We start from the raw sequence: 20,276 nt of genomic DNA on the forward strand, positions 1-20,276 counted from the left end.
AGCCGCCTTGGCACGGTCCAGCAGCGTGGCGTAGCCATCGCCAACCTGTTTGGGGCAAGCCGCCCTGTGTATGCTACACCAGCGGAGAACATCCGAGCCGCCCAGGCAGCGGCGGATGAACTGGACAATTTCGAGGGCGAAGAACGCCGCCTGATGATGGAGCGAGTCCAGCAGCTCCTCGACACGGCTGCCGCGCAGAACGAGGCCGGCTGCCGCACGGAGGCACCGCAGCGGCAAAACGACGACCTTCGCCGAGATCAAGGCGCGATGTCTCGGACGCTGACTGGCGGCGCCCGAGGAAGAAGAGACAAGGATCCGGCTGTCAGCCGCAGTCAGACTCGCATTACCATAGAGCGCGACCGAGACGGCTGCCCGAGAGCAGTGGAACGACGGGACGACTGTCCGCCTCCCCCTCCTTGCAAGGAGAGGCGAGTCTCCCCGCCGCCTGTTGACCATCCGACTCTCGGCGACCGCCTTGGCCGTTGAGAGGGAGTTGGAGAGAATGACGCCCGCCACCGGATCGACCAACTTCACCGATCCCTAGCATTGGAAGAAGAAGACGAGTTGGGTCCGCCTTGTTTCGGGCCCCGCATTCGAGACGAGCCCTTTCCCAGAGGGTTCACGCTCCCAAGAGACACGCCCAAGTATACCGGCTCTGTGAAGTCAGAAGACTGGCTAGTTTACTACTCCACGGCTGTCAGCATAGCAAACGGCAACAAGCGTGTCGCCGTAAAGTACGTTCCGCTCATGCTCCAGGGCACGGCCCGGACATGGCTGAACAGCCTGAAGCCCCGCAGCATCAACAGCTGGGTCGACTTCACCGAAGCATTCATCCGCAACTTCACCTGCACGTACAAGCGTCCTCCCAAGCCTCGTCAGCTCTCCTTGTGCGTACAAGGCCCCGATGAGTCGACTCGCGATTACCTTACGCGTTGGGCCGAGCTTCGGAACTCCTGCGAGGGCGTGCACAAGGTGCAGGCCATCGAGTACTTCATAGCCGGGTGCAGAGAAGGCACCCTCCTCAAGCACAAACTCCTCTGCGACGAGCCAGAAACCCTCGACAAGCTGCTGATCATAGCGGACAAGTACGCCACGGCCGACTCCTCCATGAAGGAGGAGATTCAAATCAGCACAACTGGCAAAGTGGCCCCTCAAGCTCCAAAAACTCTAGCGGGAGACGCCAACCGACGACAACAGCAGGGTGACCACAAGCGCAAGGCCCCGCTGCCGGCTTCCAGCAGCCGGCAGGTCGCGACCGTTGAAGCCCAACAGCCGGACGGGCAGCCTCCGCTCAAGCGACAGAAAGGCGGCAAGCCAAACTGGTTGTCGGCCTTCTCCTACGAGCAGACTCTGGATGGACCTTGCAAGTTCCATAGCGGCGCGAAGCCGTCGAATCACACCACCCGGAAGTGCCACTGGCTCATGAGGATCGCCAAGGGAGACGGCCACCTGCCTCCCCCGCCTGCTGGGCAGCCGCCTCCGCCTCCGCCCCAGTAGCCAGCTATCAGGCCAGTCGGCGCAGTACAAGACGAATACCCTAAAGAGCACGGAGCCTACATGGTGTTTACCAGTATGGCTGATGATCGACGCAGCAGACGGCTGCAGCGACAAGAGGTGAATGCAGTAGCATCAGAAATGCCAGAGTTCATGCATTGGTCCGAGAAACCCATCAGCTGGAGAAGGGCTGACCACCCAGAGGTGATGCCAAGTACGGGCTCCTATGCCTTGGTCTTGGACGCCACCTTTGCTACGGATAGACGAGCCGCGCGTTTCTCGCGGGTTCTGATAGACAGAGGCAGCAGTATCAATATCCTGTACAAGGACACCATGGAGAAGTTAGGAATCAAGCAAAGACAGCTTCAGAACAGCCGGACTGTGTTCCACGGCATTGTTCCTGGGCTTTCCTGCTCACCAATCGGCAAGATCCTGATGGATGTCCTCTTTGGAGACAAAGATCACTTCCGCCGAGAGTCTGTTTGGTTTGAGGTGGTGGACCTCGAGAGCACATACCATGCGCTACTCGGCCGACCCGCCTTGGCTAAATTCATGGCGGTCCCCCACTACGCCTACCTCAAGATGAAGATGCCCAGTTCCAGGGGAATTCTGACTGTGGCCGACGAATACCAGAAGTCATCTACCTGCGCAGCTGAGAGCAGTCGGCTGGCCGAGTCCCTGGTAATCACGGCCGAGAAGCGGCTCCTTGAGCGAGTTGTGGAGATGGCCGGCAAGCAGCCAGAGGTATCGCCCAACCCGAAGGAGTCGGAGGCTGAAGGTTCGTTCAAACTGGCCAAAGAGACAAAGAAGATACCCTTGGATCCGAAGCACCCAGAGAGGTACGCTATCATAGGTGCAAACCTCGACAGCAAATAGGAAGGCGAGCTCGTCGATTTCCTCCGTGAGAATCGGGACATCTTCGCATGGTCCCCCAAAGACATGCCAGGTGTACCGATAGAATTCGCCGAGCACAAGTTACATGTCCGATCTGATGCAAAGCCGGTCAGGCAGCCCCTGCGCCGCCTATCAGAAGAGAATAGAAGAGTTGTCGGAGAAGAGATAGCCCGACTCCTAGCAGCCGGCTTCATTATGGAAGTGTTCTTTCCAGAATGGCTAGCAAATCCGGTCCTGGTACTGAAGAAGAACAAGCAGTGGCGAATGTGTATTGACTACACGAGCCTCAACAAGGCCTGCCCCAAGGACCCGTTTGCTCTACCAAGAATCGATCAGGTGATAGACTCCACAGCCGGATGCGAGCTATTGAGTTTTTTGGATGCATACTCAGGATATCACCAGATCAAGCTGAACCCGGCTGACAGACTGAAGACCGCCTTCATCACACCATTTGGAGCCTTCTGCTACCTCACCATGACGTTCGGCTTAAGGAATGCCGGCGCCACCTTTCAGCGTTGCATGCAGAAGTGCCTCCTCAAGCAGCTCGGCAGGAACGCCCACGTCTACGTGGACGACGTGGTGGTGAAGACGGAAAAGCGTGGAACATTGCTGGAAGAACTCAAGGAGACCTTTGAGAACCTGCGCCGATTCCAGATCAAGCTCAATCTCGAGAAGTGTGTCTTCGGAGTACCAGCCGGCCAGCTCCTTGGCTTCCTGGTCTTTGAACGCGGCATAGAATGCAACCCTGTAAAGATCAAGGCCATTGAGAGAATAGAGGTACCCAGCCGACTGCTGGATGTGCAAAAGTTCACCGGCTGCTTGGCGTCCATCAGCCGACTCATGAAGAAGACCACTTTTTTCGAGTGGAACCATAAGGCAGACGAAGCTTTTCTCCAGTTGAAGAAGATGCTGACTACTCCACCCGTCCTGGCGGCTCCGACTCCCAAGGAACCTATGCTCCTGTACATCACCGCCACCAGCCGGGTAGTCAGCACGGTCATTGTAGTGGAACGCAAGGAGGAATGCAAGGCACTACCTGTCCAGAGACCGGTATATTACCTGAGTGAAGTACTGTCGACCTCCAAGCAGAACTACCCCCACTACCAGAAGATGTGCTATGGCGTGCACTTTACTGCCAAGAAATTGAAGCCTTACTTTCAAGAGCATCCAATCACAGTGGTCTGCACGGCTCCGCTTGTCGAGATCATTGGTAGCCGAGATGCTTCTGGCCGAGTGGCCAAGAGGGCCATAGAGCTGGCTCACTACACCATCCACTACCAGCCCCGCACCGCTATCAAGTCACAAGCACTGGCCGACTTCCTCGTCGATTGGGCCGAGACCCAGTACCTACCTCCAGTGCCTGACTCCACCCATTGGCGGATGCATTTCGACGGCTCCAAGATGCGCGCCGGCTTGGGAGCCGGCGTCATCCTCACCTTTCCTAAAGGCGACAAGCTCAAATACGCACTGCAAATCCATTTTGCCGCCTCCAACAACATCACCGAGTACGAGGCACTCATTCACGGGCTCTGGCTTGCCAAAGAACTTGGCATCCGCTGGATCTTGTGTTATGGCGACTCGGACTTAGTGGTCCAGCAGTCATCTGGCGACTGGGACGTGAAAGATGCAAACACGGCGAGTTTCTGTTTCCTTGTGCAGCAACTCAGTGGGTATTTCGAAGGGTGCGAGTTCCTCCATGTGCCAAGAAATGACAACGACCAAGCAGACGCCTTGGTACGAATCGGATCTACCTGCCAAGCAATACCATACGGCGTCGCCCTTCAACGCCTCCTCAAGCCGTCCGTCAAGTCTTCACCAGAATCAGACTCCATCTTTGTGCCGGCTCCTCCCAAAGACGTCAAATCCGACTCCAGAGCCCCGGCAGACGGTACGGGGATTTTGGCAGATGGCTCCAAAGCCGCCACAGTCGAACCCGGCCCGGGGACTGTGGCGGCGGACTCGAAGACTCCAGAACTCGACACAAGGGCCGGTCCAGTCGGCCTGGGGACTTCATTAACCCAGCAAGCGGTTGTTGCCTCCAACCCGCCGCCTCCCAGCCCAACCGCCCTCGTCCAAGTCGCAGTTCTGGCAGTCGAAGAAATAGCAGCACCCTCATGGGCCCAGCCCATCCACAAATTCCTGGTGAGCAAAGAGCTGCCGACTGATGAGACCTCAGCTCGGCAAGTACAACGCCGGGCGGCAGCCTACACCATAGTCAACAGAGAGCTGGTCAGGCGCAGCGTCACTGGTGTCCACCAGCACTGCGTAGAGCTAGAGCAAGGCCAAGCAATTCTCAAAGACATCCATCAAGGCGAGTGCGGCCACCATGCGGCTTCAAGAGCACTCGTCGCAAAAGCCTTTCGACACGGTTTCTTCTGGCCGACTGCCTTAGAAGAGGCCAAGGAATTAGTCCAAAAATGCAAAGGGTGCCAGAAGTTCAGCTCCAAGCCACACCAGCCGGCTTCTGCTCCAAGCTGCATTGCCTGGCCTTTCGCAGTTTGGGGTCTAGACATGGTAGGACCATTCAAGACAGCACGAGGTGGCTTAACTCACTTACTCGTCGCAGTGGACAAATTCACCAAGTGGATAGAAGCAAACCCAATCAAGAAACTGAACAGTCCGACTGCCGTAACTTTCATCTCCGATATCACAATTCGGTACGGCATACCACACAGCATCATCACCGACAACGCCACAAATTTTGCCAAAGGCGCCTTGGCCCGTTTCTGCGCAACACAGGGCATCCGACTGGACCTAGCGTCTGTCGCCCACCCACAGTCAAATGGCCAGGTAGAGCGGGCAAACGGCCTCATCCTGTCCGGCATCAAACCCCGGCTGATTGAGCCTCTGGAATGCTCGGCTGGCTGCTGGCTGCTGGCTCGACGAGCTACCAGCCGTCCTCTGGAGTCTGCGCACGACTCCAAACAAGTCAACCAGCTTCACGCCTTTCTTCCTCGTCTACGGTGCCGAAGCCGTCATCCCAACGGACATAGAGTTCGACTCTCCACGAGTCACCATGTACACCGAGGAGGAAGCAGAAGAAGTATGACAAGACGGCGTCGATCTGCTGGAAGAGGGCCGGCTGTTGGTACTCAGCCGGTCCAGCATCTACCAGCAGAGCCTGCGCCGATACCACAACAGGAAGGTCAATCCAAGATCTTCCCAAGAAGGCGACCTAGTGCTCCGGCTGATCCAGCGAACAGCCGGCCAGCACAAGCTGTCGGTGCCTTGGGAAGGCCCTTTCATCATCAACAAAGTACTGGACAACGACTCCTACTACCTGATTGACGCTAAGAAGCCCCGAGCACGCAAGAGAGATGACTCAGGCAAGGAGACAGAGCGTCCATGGAATGCAAATCTCCTCCGAAGATTTTACAGTTGATGCAGTATGTACCACGCTACCTTCTGTATTAAAGTATCAAGACTTCGGGCCCCCTAAGACGAGCTCGGGGACTGCCCTCTTTTGTCTGTATGATAAAAATCATGCCTACAAGTATTTTACTCTTTGTTATGCCACTTGGCACCGGGCTCGACAAGTCGGCCCGGGGACTTGCCGCCTTGCACTATGAAATGCTTCCTGCAGCCGGACAAGTAGTATGTAACACCTAAACCGTCTCCCGTCAGAAGCCGCAGCTCGCAGAGTGACTGTACGGTGGGCAGAGGTAAGGTAGAATGGGCGTTCACATGAAAAATGGCTAAGGACTCAAAGCATGAAACATAGCTCAAGACGGCTTCCAGCCTTTTTACGCAAACCGACTCTCAAATAGTCAGATTGCCGCCTTCTATTCAAATTGCTCAAAAACTCTTAAAAACGGCTAAGTACTCGCTTTCCCAAAGTAGCCAAGCATTTGACCCAGCGACAGTCCGCAGAGCGGCTGTCCGATTGGCAAGGCAGGCAACTAAGAGAAAGCGGCAAAGGAAAAAAGCCAAAAGAGCAATGAGCAAGAAAAGATAGAATTCGGATAAATATATTTACATAACATAGGCCCTTGGCCGAATCTTCGAGCAGAAGTTCAAAATACACCCCGCGGGTGGAATTGTGCGAATTGACAAGTTCTTCAAAGACTACTAAAGCAGATAAAACAAAGATAAGGCGGCAGCTTAGGAAGCAGCAGACGGATTCTAAGGGTTGGAGGAGGCGGCAGCATCAGGCATCGGGGCGGCTGGCTGGGTAGTCTCGGCTTGATCGCCTCCGGCGGCAGTTGGCTCGGTCGCACGCGGCTCATTGCAGGAAGCGCGGTCGAGCTGAGGCTGGCCGTCTGCTCCACCTTCTGGTGCCTCCGTCTCGCCTCCGTCCTCCGCCTCACCTTCCTCCTCGACGCTGGAGCCGATCACCTCCACCGAGTCTTCTCCGTAGTCTGGGTTCATCCCAAACCACTCCGGTGGTACCTCCTCACCGTCTTCAGATCGCTCGGGGACGAAGATGCTGGTGTCGGTGTACTCGGCGATCGCCGCAGCATGCTTGACGAGGGCGTCTTTCGTAGCTGCCAGCTCTGGCTGGGCCTCTGACCGAAGTGTGGTCAGCCGGTCTAGATCCAGCCCCGGATACCATGCCTTGATGAACTCCAAGGCCCGGCATGCTCCAGCTCGGGCCGAAGAACCCTTCCAGGCCTCAAGACAACCAGCCGTGACCTCTAGCCAGTCGGCCATCAGGCTGGGGGTGCGCGGAGCCTGCATGTCTAGCCACAGGGCGGCAAGCGCCTGGGCACCGACACGCTGAAGCTGGCGCAGCATCCGGTGAGTCGGCCGAAGGCGAGCCTCGATGCTCAGGATGTGCTTGTCAAGGGTTCGGGGGGCGTCGGCGGCAATCTCTGCGCCCTCCACCCTCCGACCTTCACAATCAGCCTCGATGGCTTGGATGGCAGCCTGCGAGTGCCCAGGAAAGAAGTCTGCCAAGACGGAAGAAACGAAGAAGCAAGTCAAAAACCAGGAGTCGGCACGACTTATAATCGGCAGCTCGAAGAAAGAAAGTAAAGAAACTCACCATCAACGATGTCTTCAATCTCTTGGAAGCCGGAGGCCAGCATCGCCTCCTTGTCAGACCAAGAGGAGCGCTCGCTCGCGAACTCGGCCAGGAGGGCGGTTTCTGTCTCTTTCGCCTCCCTCTGCGTCTTCGCAAGCAGCTCCCTGTGCTCTACCAATTGAGTGGCCAGCAGATCGCGCTCTGTGGCGAGCTTGCTGCACTCCTCTCCTTTGGCGTGGAATGCCGAGTTGGCTTCCCTCAGCTGCTGTTGAAGAGAAGCGTTGGCTCCTGAAAAGAAGGAAGAATGAAGGCATTAAGTTATCAATAAAGAAGGTCTCCGGGGAGATCCGGCCCGACTGCTCAGCAGTCGGCCCGAATCTCGGGGACTAAAGCCCGCGGGTGCGCCAGCGCGCCCCCGCGAAGAAGAAAAGGACTTACTCCGGCTCTCCGACAAGTCGGCGGTCCGCTTGCCTAGCTCTTCAACATTATGGTTGAAGGCAGTAACACGGAGGTTGTGGTAGTCCTGCGACAAGCGTTTCAGACAAAAAGTTAATACCCAGAGTTCATCAATTGGAGTTCTGGGCCGCCTGCTCAGCAGCCAGCCCAAAACTCGAGGACTAGACCTAGTGGGTGCGGTGGCGCGCCCTCACAGAGAGGAACAAGAAAACAAAGACCAAAGGAAAAAAACATACCCGGACGGCTCCCCACGATGCCAGGTACGCCTTGGTGCAATTCTGGAGAGCGTCGCCCTCAGCACGAAGCTTTGCCTGGACGTCCAGAAGCGCCTGGTTCAGCGGCCCTGTGCCGCCTCCGCACCCACCCAGTGGGCGCGGCGCTCGTCGCTTCGGCGTCTGGGATCGCTGAGCTGGCAGTGCCGGCCTCCAGGAGGTGGGGTGCCGAAGTCGCCTTCTCCATACGGCGACGTGTTGGTGAGCCGACTTGGAGGAGTAGCCTCACCACGGCCTCGTCTTCAGTCGGCGGCACCAGAGGGTCCGCTGGCTGCTTGCCTTGCGCGCTCCCGGACGGCGGCAGAGGCGGCAGTGGAACGATCATGTCCGGCGTAGAAGGGTCGCCGCCTTCCCTCTCCATGACGGGGTTCTCGCCGCCGGCTTCCCCAGTCTGCCCCGTGAACTCCGGAGGCGGCGGCGTAGAGTTCAGCGGGGTGACGAACACCGCCGATTGGCGGCATGTGGCCTCCTCAGCCTGCCGCTTCGTCGCGGCGGCGGCTTCGGCCTCCGCCAGTTTTTTCTTGGCGGAGGCCTCCGCCCTATCAGCCTCCGCCTTCTCCAGGCAAGCGGCCTCTTCTTCGTTGCGCTTCTCCTGCGCATTCCTCTTTGTCGCCTCCCGGAGGTCAGCAGCGGGGTCAATCCGCCGAGTGGTGGCGGACGTCTCCGCTGACCCCATGAAGGAGGCGGCGGTGACCCTCTCAAGAGTGAGGGGAGCCCTGAAGCAAGGGAAGCAAGGAGAAGACTCAGACAAAGCCACAAAGAAAGAATAAAGCATTGAAACAGAATACTCACGCGGAGACCAACGGCGGCTTCTTCACTTCCTTACGGAAGCGGATGGCCTTCGCAGTCGCCTCATCCCGCCGGGTCGTCGCAGCCGAACCCTTGGGCTTCTTCAGCCGACTGCCGAACAAGGTCGGCGCAGCCTTGCGCTTCTTCCCGCCGCCTGGAGCACCCGGCGCGGCAGAAGAGCTGCGCCAAGCTAGCTGGCTCCTGGCTGATGGCGGGGGGCGACTTCTCCCTCGACATCATCGTCAGGCCAGTCGGCGAAAGTGGCCCAAGGCCTGAAGTCGCCTGCTGCTCCTCCTCCTCCCTCGGTGTTGTCCTCCAGAGCCGCCGCCCCCAGATCGGGGTCGTCGACGTCGCTCTCCGCCCGGTCGGCAAGGAACTCGCGGGCCGGCTCCGAGGTGCCAGCTGGTGGATGGAGGAGGGGATTCTGACCAAAGTCGACTGGTTAAAACAAACTCGGCGAGAAAGAAGACAATCCAAAGAAAGAAAGAAAAGGAAACTCACCACGGGCGGGGGGTTGGCGCGGGAGTATGGCTCCTTGCCGAACCGCCAATCCTCCAGGAGCTTGCTGTCTAAGAGGTAGTTCACCATGAAGGCCACCTCCTCGTGAGGCATGTCCTTGGTGCACATCCAACTCGGGTCACGGTGCCCACTCATTTGGCATATCATATGGGGGCGGCCTTGGAGCGGGAGAACTCGGCGCGCCACGAAGGCGGCCAGCAGGTCTGGACCAGTCAAGCCCTCCGACTGCGTCAGCACTCGGAGTCGCGCGATGGCGCCGGCTCCCGCAGGCGTCAGCGACTTGGCCCGGTACGACCAGTTGGGCAGTCTCCCAGCCGGCGGGCCGGCTTCGAAAGCCGGCAGGTTGACCCAGTCGCCCCTCGCGGAGACGCTCCTGACGTAGAAGTAAGACCTCTGCCACATCTTCACCGACTTTATCAGCGAGATGGAGGGGAAGGGATTGTCGGCCCCCGACCTTCGCACGGTGATGAAAGCATCGCATTGAGCCGGCACGCCTGCAACCTGGGTGGCGAGCTTGGAGAAGAAGAACTCTCCCCAGAGCTCGAGGGTGGGGAGGACTCCGAGGAAGCCTTCGTACAAGGCCACGAAGGCGGACAGCAGCACCACCGTGTTGGGCGTGAGGTGGTGCGGCTGGATGCCGTAGAACTCCAGGAAGGAGCGGAAGAAGCTGCTCGCCGGCAGCCCCAACCCGCGTAGGCAGTGCGAGCGGAAGATGACCCGCTCGCCCTCCTGCGACGTGGGGGAAATCTCCCCCCTCGGTGCAAGACGCACCCGCACGTGATCCTCGTCGGGGAGCCGACGAGTCTTGCGGAGGAACTCGATGTGGTCGTCGTGAACTTCGGAGCCGTCCCAGGTGCCGGAGCGCACCGGGGAAGGCGCAGCGGCAGTGGAAGAGCTCATCATGAGCTGATCGCCACGGCGTTCGTCGAAGCTTGGGCGCGCGGCGGTGCGAAGAAGAAGAAGAAGGAGGAGAGCGAGGGGCAGTGAGAAGGAGGAGAGCGAAGAGTAGTGGGAAGGAGGGGCGTGCGTGCTCCGCCGCGCCCCCTCTCTCCCCTACTTATAGCCTCGCGGGCTGTGAAGCCGAGGGGGCGGTCGTGGGATTTACTGCGCCCACGGCCCCACGACCCCCACGATCCACGACAAAGTTACTGCGCGCGATAACTCCACGGGAATCCCAACCGTCCGCCGGGGCCGCAGCGGATACGCTTAGGCGCCGAGGCGCGGTAGTGGCAGGCCTCGCCTACGGGCATGTCCCGTCGCGCGCGTAGGCTGGCAGTATGGCCCAGCCACGTGTTATCACATGACAGGCCTAGAACGGGCGGCGGCCCGGAGGCTTAGCCAGCACGCTACTTGGATCCCGCCGCGACGTTCGAAATATTGTGCGAGTCGGAGTTGGGCGAGTCCGACTCCTTCTAGCCGGCCCGGCAGAAGTCAACCAAGAACCATGTGTTGAGCACCCGGAAAGAGAAACTGCTGAGGCTTCTCGGTCGATCGTCCATGGCGCCTCACCAGCTTCGGGGACTACTTACGGAGTAATGAGCCACGGGTAGGCCAACCCGAGCCCCATAACCTTTCAAGACATCGGGGCAGGCTGCGCCCCTCAAGACCCAGGACGAAGAGCCGCCTTCGAGAAGTCGACGGCAAGATGGCCGGCTGACCACTCACTGCCAAGTCCCAGGGACGGCTTCAGGGAAAGCCGACTCCTGACTGGCGACTTCCCGAGAAGCCGGCTTTGGGGAGTCGGCCTGCGACTCCTACAAACCCCATGACCTCATCAAGTGGGACGGGGCAGGGGAGTGGCTAAAGTGAAGCCCACTCCCGCCCCTTACCAAGGGCAGGCATGGCCACACCATGCCGTACCCCGGATGATCTCCGCGCGGCGTGGCACTGTTGCCATGCTGGCCCTGACATCAGCACCGCAGGACCGAATCCTGCACCCATGACGGCTTGTCTATACGGCCCAGATGCAGCGGGTCCCACCAGTCAGTGAGACCCCCGGAGACGGCAAGAGGACCACCAGCCGGACCCGTCGGGAGCCGGCCCCGGGGAGTCGGCCGAGCCCTCCCCCGGGGCCCACGCGCCATTAATCAAGATGTGATGGAGAGTGGCAATAGTGATCGCCCGCCAGGCGGCGGGGCTGTTGCCACGACCCCATGATCAAGTCCGCGTCATCAGAAGCACGGCTACAGTAATCAGCAGCCGGTAAGACCCGCCCGCGGTGGACCCGGCCTGTCGGCTCCGTACCAGGCCAGTCGGCGGGCCCCAGCAATCGGCGGGGAAGACGGAGGCCAGAGGCGCTGACAGCTGGGCCCGCGTCCAGCCAGATTACCATTGTACCCCTAGGGGGTAGGCCTATATAAACCCCCCAAGGCACCCATGCAAAGGGTTGGAATCCATTAGTTCTAGACCAGATCATATAGGAGGGAGAGAGCTAGCCTTGCCCTCACCTACCTCCAGGAAACAGCTCAAGGAGCAATCGTGTAAGCACTTCGCCATAGTGATCATGCGGAGACCCCGCAGAGCAGCAGTAGGGGTATTATCTACCCGGAGAGCCCTGAAGCTGGGTAAGATTCGCCGGCGTGCATGTCTTCGCCTCATCCCGTTTCCAGGCACCGGCGACATTCTACTCGCCCCCACTATGATAAGCCATCCTTTGGCATATGTCGCACCTAACCCCCGACAACAGCAATATTAGTTGGTTGGGATAGGACGGTAATCTACACCAAATATTTGCTGATGAGAGTTTGTTTTTGGCGCCCACCATATATGAATAGGGGAGGGAGTCGATTTCGGTCGAGGACACACTGTGTTTTGGCGCCCACCATGTATGAATCCGGGTGAGAGGTGGTTATGTCATGTTTGAGTGAAATTACAAACCTACCCCTATTGAAACCTATAGAAATCGAGCAGATAGGCTTTGCGTGGCAGGGATAGGCAGTAGTAATTTCCATCTCACAGATTTTGGTTTCGGGCGGTTACTGCGACTTACCCCGCTTCATTCAAATTTTGCAGAGTGCACGTTTACCATGCCAACTCAATTCGAATCTCGTTTGTATTCTAATTTTTTCACGCGGGATCCACTTTCGATTGGAATAAGATTCTATATACATCATTTTTTATATATACTTTCAAAAGCACAACACCCTTTATACATAAATATGGTTTACAAATGGCATGATCTTAGATTCATAAGGTTGTATCCATCAATTCAGATTTTCAAATATTTGAAACCACTTTATGTTGAAATCCAATGTATGCATTCCTCGCAAACTGTCTCCAATTAATGTGTGTTTCATGTGGGTTTTTTACTTCTCAAATATGTATAATCTGTTTCACACACGCAACATATAGTGTAATCCCGTTTAGACATTAATTGCATATAAACCATGCATTGTTTCTAATTAAAGAATCTATGGATCACCAATATTGATAAACTATATAACATTACACGTGTCCCCAAATTCAAATGAATATGCTTGTTTGATACAGCAATTTGCTTTATGATATTATAGATGTCATGATCTCTAGTTTAAATATTTGAATCCCATTTAATCCAGATATTCCTCTCATATAACTATCACTCATGCTTATATAGGACTCTCTCTCTAGACCTATACGTGTTCATCGTCTCTCGGGTATCTCTCGTGCTACCTATATGTCGACAATGATCTTTTATCTTCGTAACACACTGACGGTACTCTCTCCCTCAACCTTCATCACTCTATCTCTCTCTAAGTATATCTCACTCCCTGCTATGTGCCTCTAACTATGATTCTCCTTGTGGAATCTCTTTCTCTCACACAAACACAAAACTTTGTCTTCCGGGGTCTCATTTCTCTCTACTATTCCCATGTGTGCCACTTGCACACCCCTCATACAGATATGTCTTTCGCTCCTTAGGTACGAGAACCTATGACTCTTCCTCTTAAATATCTCTTTCTCACACACAAACACAAACTCTGTCTCCCAGGGTCTCATATTTCTCCACTGTTCTCTTGTATGTCGCTCACACACAATCTCTCTCCCTAGAGATATCTTGCGTTCCCTCATATGTTTCTCTAGCTGTCACTCTCGTTTTTAAATATGTTACTCTCTCGAAGACACAAAACTCCATCTCTCAGGATCTCATTTCTCTCTGATATTTGTTTGTATGTGAGTCACATGCACCCTTTCTTCATCTCTCTCACACCCACTCCCATAACTCAGCCTTCTGATCCACTTGACTCCTATCTCTAATGCACACTAGCTAGCATCTTTATCTTTCTATTTATCTGTTTCTCCATCAACTTTCTTTCATTTATAGGTTGATCACTTTTGCACAATCGTTGTGCCTTACTCCCTCTGCTCGCCATAGATGCATGCTCCAGCCCACGCCGCTATCTCTTAAAGACAAAAACACATGCTCAATTGTCGGACCTTCTTCCCTGCATTCTCGCATGCATGCATATTGTCATACCGATCCGTCTCTCTCATGTCGTTGATCTTAGCTTATGACTTATGTCTTCTTTCTTTTATCTTGATCATGCGCACACACACACACACATCCCATGTATACATGTATACCTCTCACACATGCACGTTGAATGTCTCTATGTCTCCATACGTAGTTAATTACCCTCAACCCTAACGCCACATCGAATCGTTCTCTTCTTGTCTGCACATTACTTCCGCCTGGATGGGTAAAACACACACTCACACTTAACAATCTCCTTGTAGCTACCCCCCCCCTCTCACTCTTCCCCTATATCCCCGAAACCAATAAGACCATCCCTTCGTTTAATTCCCGCCTATATGCACCATCGATATATAGTAGTCTTCCTTGGTGTCTCTCGAGAAAACACGTTCTCTTGATGTCGACTACTCTCACGCGCACACACCTTCTCTTCCCTCTCTATGGGTATTTTGTCTCTCGCACCCGATCGTTGGTGGCCTCTGCCATACACATCACCTCTCTATGATGAAGCCATGCAAACTTAAATTACATCCGCCACCGAGGACCCCGCGACACAGACACACACACACACACCCACACACACACAAACACACACACACACACACACGCATGCATGCACGCACCCACCCACACACACACACAAACACACACACACACACAGTAAGACTCCATCACACACACGCACATACACACTAAGAATCCATCTCTCTCTCTCTCACACACACACACATAGACGGACTCCATCTCACACACATGCTCTAGGCGGAGCATTTGTTCCTACCACCCTTCATCCACCCTTACCCGTTGTAACACCCCATAGGTTTAACCATGATTTATTAATCAAAATTTGGTCATGGTAAATTAAATTTTTATTTTCTAGATTTTCTTTTATTTCAGAACCACCCTTTTCTCCTGAATTGTGGAGTTTTCACCCAAGTCAAAACCTTCCAAAATATTGTTGGACTTGTATATCTTTCCAAGACCATTTCTTTTATCAGTGGAATTATTTCTACAATTATTTTTCCTCAGCTTTATTCCTTTAAAAATGGTTTTTCATAAGTTTTAGGGTTCCATTTGCACTGCAACCCTTTCAAATACTTCATTAAAATCCCCACCAAAATTTGGGTATGTCATGTGATGTTCCCACATCACTTTTATGCAAAAACCTCTTTTAGTCATTTGGAAACTTTGAGCCCTACCTCAAGTTTTCAAATCTGGATCAGTTTGTGGTTTGCACTGCAACCTATTTAAATATTTATTTAAAAATTCCACCAAAGTTGGGAGATGTTAGTAGGAGTATATAATTCAACTTTATGCAAAAACCCATTGGTGTTCTTTGAAAATTTTGAGCAAATCATCCTCTTTTTCTCTCTGGCCCAGTTTGGTATTTTCTACTGCAACCCTATTTTGTTTTGCTCTAGTGCCCATGAGATCTTTCCTGCTTATAGTCCACTCTACCAAACCCTTAAGTCCAGGAGATTGGACCCACTGGAGTATTTTTGGCCCATGCAATAATGCCCTTTACTTTTTGTCCAGATTTGGTTTTCTCAAAAACTTGCACTAGGGAGTTTTTGTTTTTGTCAAACTAACCTTGTCAACCTCTTTATCATCTAAAGAGACTCTGATCGGGAGTTTTTGGCCACCCCAAGAGATGCCTAGATGACCATAGCATTCTGTCGAACACCTTGAGTTCATGAACAAAATTGGCATGAAACCTAGTTTGCATTTTGAACCTCCTTGCTTTGCCTAAATAACATGTCTCATGGCTCTACCTTACTCTATAGCCCCACCCTGCTAAACCTCATGTAGATTAGAGCCCCCTCGCACGCATTGGCATTTTGCCGAGCACCTCACGTGCGTGCTCTGGGCATGGCCAGAGCGTGCGTTTTGCACGTGCGTGCGCCTGAGTCGCCGTGTCTGGCCCCTGGCCTTTGCTCACCCCCAGAGTCACGCCCTGCCCTCGCCCGCTTGCCAGAACCCTCCAAGCCACCCTGGCGCCCTACAGCACCACCGTCAGAGCTCCCTTGGTGGCACACCGGCGTCCACAGCAGGCTCCTGCCATGGACGGCGCCGCCCGAGCCACAGCCACGCGCCAGCTCGCCCCTGAACAGCCCGGGCTCAGCCATTCGCCCTGCCAAACCCCGCCAGCCATCGCCATGCGCCCCCTGGCTACAGAATGGCGGTTCGCCGGCGTTCTTATCCACAGCTGTGGGAACCGACCTCTTCGGGCTATAAATAGCCCTCCCGATCACGCCTGAGCTCGTCAGCAGCCTTATTCAAGTGGTAGGAAGCCCCCTCCTTCCCCAGTTTGGCCAGAGGCCATCATCTCTCCCATCTCCGGCAGGTTTGGCCACCGCCACGTTCCGGTAAAATCCGGCCAAGACCGAGGCCCCTAACCCCTCCCGTACTTCCATCCTCTTCCCCTTGATCCTGCGGAGCCACCCCACCTCTCAAACCCGATCGGGAGCCACCATAGCTCGAGACCCCAATCCTACCGAAAACACCGTCTGCCGCGGAGCTCGCCGCCGGAGACTCCCTTCGTCCCCACCAGCCCTTCAACCATTGGGAGGACCACCCTGGACCGGCGGATCCATCCCTGCCCTCGAAACCCCATGGGGAGCCGCCGTTCGTCGACGGTGATCGTCGGAGCCCCGCCTCTGCTCGGCCAGAGGAGGAAGGAGGCGCGGGCGACTTGTCAAACCTGACTAGTGGGCCCGATGGACCCACTGTCAGTGACCCAACCCCGCCGAAGCATGTTTTAAGTGGAAGCGCATTCCACCAAATACGCCTTCACTAGAGGAAAACGTAAGTGCTGCCGAACCGTTTTCTTTTTCTGACTATTATTAAAAACAGATTTTGACTAAACTTTGACTAGCTATAACTTTTAAAATACAAGTCCAATTGATTTGATTCTTTTTCTGTTGTTTCTCTAATTTTTTCTAGTTTATTTTCATATTTATTTGAAAAAATTTCAAACAACTTTTTTGTACTGTTTCGAAACTATGTGTTAATTTGAATTTTTCTTAAATAGGATTTTGGAGAGGGAGGCAACTTTCAAAAAATGCACCCCCACTTGCATACTCTTGAAGGCAAGCATTTTAAACCCTGGCATAATATTGTTGTGTGCTGTTTGATATGGTTACAACACCACCTTGACTCGAAGTATTCATTATTTTATGTGATGACATGATCATACTCATGAGTGCATATTGATGATTCCGTGCTATTGGAATTTGATATGTTTGTGATAGTAGTCACCCGCGTATGCCGTTCATGCCTACCGGAAGGAATCCGGGAAAGTCTCTGCCTTGGGTAGACACAAGCTTGTCTCTAGTTCTTCGTCGAGACGGTTATGTCCGGTAAGGCATGGTGAGGTGTGATGAGTGGTGATTCTGTCTGATTGGTGTGAAATATATTTCTTATCTTATCATGCAGGAAATGATTTAACCTCTTGAGTCGACCATAGATTGAGTCTTGTTCCAGTAACCCCCATACTTGTTTCGTACTACCACTTGTCCCTACCATAGGTAGGGTACGGTTCAGTAAGTTGTCAACCCCTTCCTAGCACACACCTTACAAAGAGGCCATGGTGGAAGATGTCGGCTGCATCCGGTAGGCATGCCACCTGGTCCGGGGGCATGGGTGTTTCCGGTTGGAGCCGAGGGGGTAGCTCCCCTAGTTTCCGCGTGTTATAAATTTGTGATCCCATGCTAGTCGAGCTTGTAGCCTCCCCACTTAGAGTTTCACTTAACGGGTGTTGTGGGTGATTCCAGACACCGGTAAGTTAGGCTGGTGTGTGCGGTCAGGTGTGTTTTCAATTAAAAGACCGTAGATGGAATTAGTCCCGATGGACTAAAGGAATCCATTACTCGTGGGTAAAGAGTACACCCTCTGCAAAGATTATATCTATTCGAATAGCCGTGTCCATGGTTAAGGACTACAGTGTGGGATGGGTCAAGTGTCGGTCTTAGTGTCGGTCTTTGGAGGAAAAACTGCTAAACCAGAACATGGATCATGACTTGTGACTTATGATGATTATGATTACTATTATTATGGACTAACCTTTTACATTATTTAAATTATTGGGTATCCCTGGGACGGTTCTACCTCCTGGATATTCACTATGACTACTCTCATATAAGCCCTTTATGTGGTGTCGCGGAGATGCCCGACTATGGCATGCTTGTTACTCATTTACTTTAGAAGCACTTTATGTGGTGTCGCTCAGACGCCCGACTGAGGCATGCTTTATATTATTATCCTTTCGAGGCGTCATTTCAGACACCCGATTGGTGAATTCTATTTCTACTCCCTTACTGCATATTCATGTTATATATGAATAACCTGCTTGCGTGCATCATGGATTCTTATTTGGTGACTGTCGTTGTGATCATAAAATGTTTCAGAGCATGATTATCAATTGTTATATTATACCTGTGTTCATAATGTTTGCGAGTACATTCAAAGTACTCACTGGCTTGTCCCTGGCTATTGTCTTGGCCAGATTTCTTGCATGGAGAGGAGCGTCGCGATGACAGCCCCGGAACCTACGCAATGGTGATAGCAGCCCCGCGAAGATAGGAGTTATCCTGGTCAGCTGTTCCTATGGGAAATAGAGCCCCATAGATGCTGGTGAACCACAAACCGCTTCCGCCTTCAACTACTAGAAACCATTTGTTGTACTCATAGGCCAGAATGGTTTTGTACTACACATTTTGTATTTTGCTTGGAGTTTCTGTATCAAGTTGGTGTCTAATCAGCTAACAGTATTCCTGGGGCTGATGAGCCCAAGGGCCATTTTCTGGGAAATTAATATCCCAAAAATCCGGTCCTGACAACCTTGGTATCAGAGCCAGGCTGACCATTGGCTAATCCTATCTTGGCCAGGTCAATAAACCTAGGTTGACCAACCCACCAGACCTTAACCTAACCCGGCCAAGCTTCTCATGTAAGATAGCCACACAATAACCCCGACACCTTTTGGCAGTCGGTGCCTAACCTATCAGCCTAGCCCGTCAACCAGTGACCGACACCTAAATTGTCTCTTTCAAAAGTGTGCGAAGGAAGACTCCGTCCCCTTTTTCTATAAAAAGGGCGCGCTAGCCTCGACCCAGCATAACGCAGCCTCTACCCCAAACCGAGCTATAATGCCTGTACCCATTGTTCACATTGAGACCACAACAACCAACCTTGGAGGTTTTGTGACCGTGCTAGCAAACCTCACCCGCTGTGCCTTTGCATTAGAAGAGCCCCCAGAATATGTTGTGTACCAAGGGCCCATGAGCGGTGAGAGCCGTCAATTATGGGCCACTATGCACGTCTATGGTAGGGGTCTATCGCCAGAACGCCCCTACAGGTTCACCGGAAGGACAACTTCCTTTGAGCCACAAGCCATCCAACTAGTGGCTCGAGAGGCTATAGTTCAACTCCGGCACTTGTCGCCCAGAGTTAACTGTCGCTCGTTCTACTACTACCCCAGCCGTGACGGGTATGGTAGGCCACCCTAGGTTGCCAACGGCGATGACGAGATGGATCCTACATTGTTGCATCTGGTGCGCTATGTAAGTGCACTAGAGGGACTGTTCGATCAAATCACCCTTGATCTGATCGCAGCTCGTGGAGAACTGGTCCGCCGAGCCCCGGCAAGAGGAGAAGATGAGCCCGACGCCGACAACCCAATCGTACTATTCGGACAACCGATTGATTCCTTGAGGTCTGCCCCAGCCATCGACCAAAATGCTTTCGTGTCCCCAGAAGTGCTTCGTCGCCTTTTGGGAACATGCTCCAATGGGACCGTGGCCAACAACCCCCGCAATGGTCATCATCGCTACCCCGACCCTGCAGCTCCTCAGCCCCATCCAGCTAACTCCAACGGTGAAACCGTGGAGAAGCCTCGACGTCCATAAGGCATGCCCGCTTAGATATAAACGAGGTAGACTAAGTCACTCGAGTAGTACCGAGTCTTAGTATGTCCACGCCCTGTAATTGTGTGATCTTGTATCGCCATAATTAAATACTGTCTGCTTATGCACCCCTATTTTAAATAATAGCCATGCATAAGTATGTTGGCGTACGATTGCATTTTTAATTCCGGGCGTAGCTACCAAAAACCACCCCGACGACACCCACAGTGATACATCACTTTTGTGAGATATGTGTATCTGTGGCATTGACCCCGACCCCATAGAGCAGAACCGACAAACAAGTTGCACCTTGCCGTGATAAATGACCCAGCCCAGATGCTATATAAAAGGCCACCTCGTGACCTTACCAAGCATCCCTTCCCTCGTGCACAGCTCTCACAACCATTCCTTTGCCATGCCGAGCCCTAGTATCCATCTGAGAACTCCAGATGCAACCCCAGGTAGTTTTGTTAAAATATTGTGGGATTTTACCTGCAGTACCATGAGTTCTACCCATCCACCCCAGTACGAGT

Source organism: Triticum dicoccoides, chromosome 5A (genome assembly GCF_002162155.2).
Source record: "Triticum dicoccoides isolate Atlit2015 ecotype Zavitan chromosome 5A, WEW_v2.0, whole genome shotgun sequence".
NCBI classification, from domain to species: Eukaryota; Viridiplantae; Streptophyta; class Magnoliopsida; order Poales; family Poaceae; genus Triticum; species Triticum dicoccoides.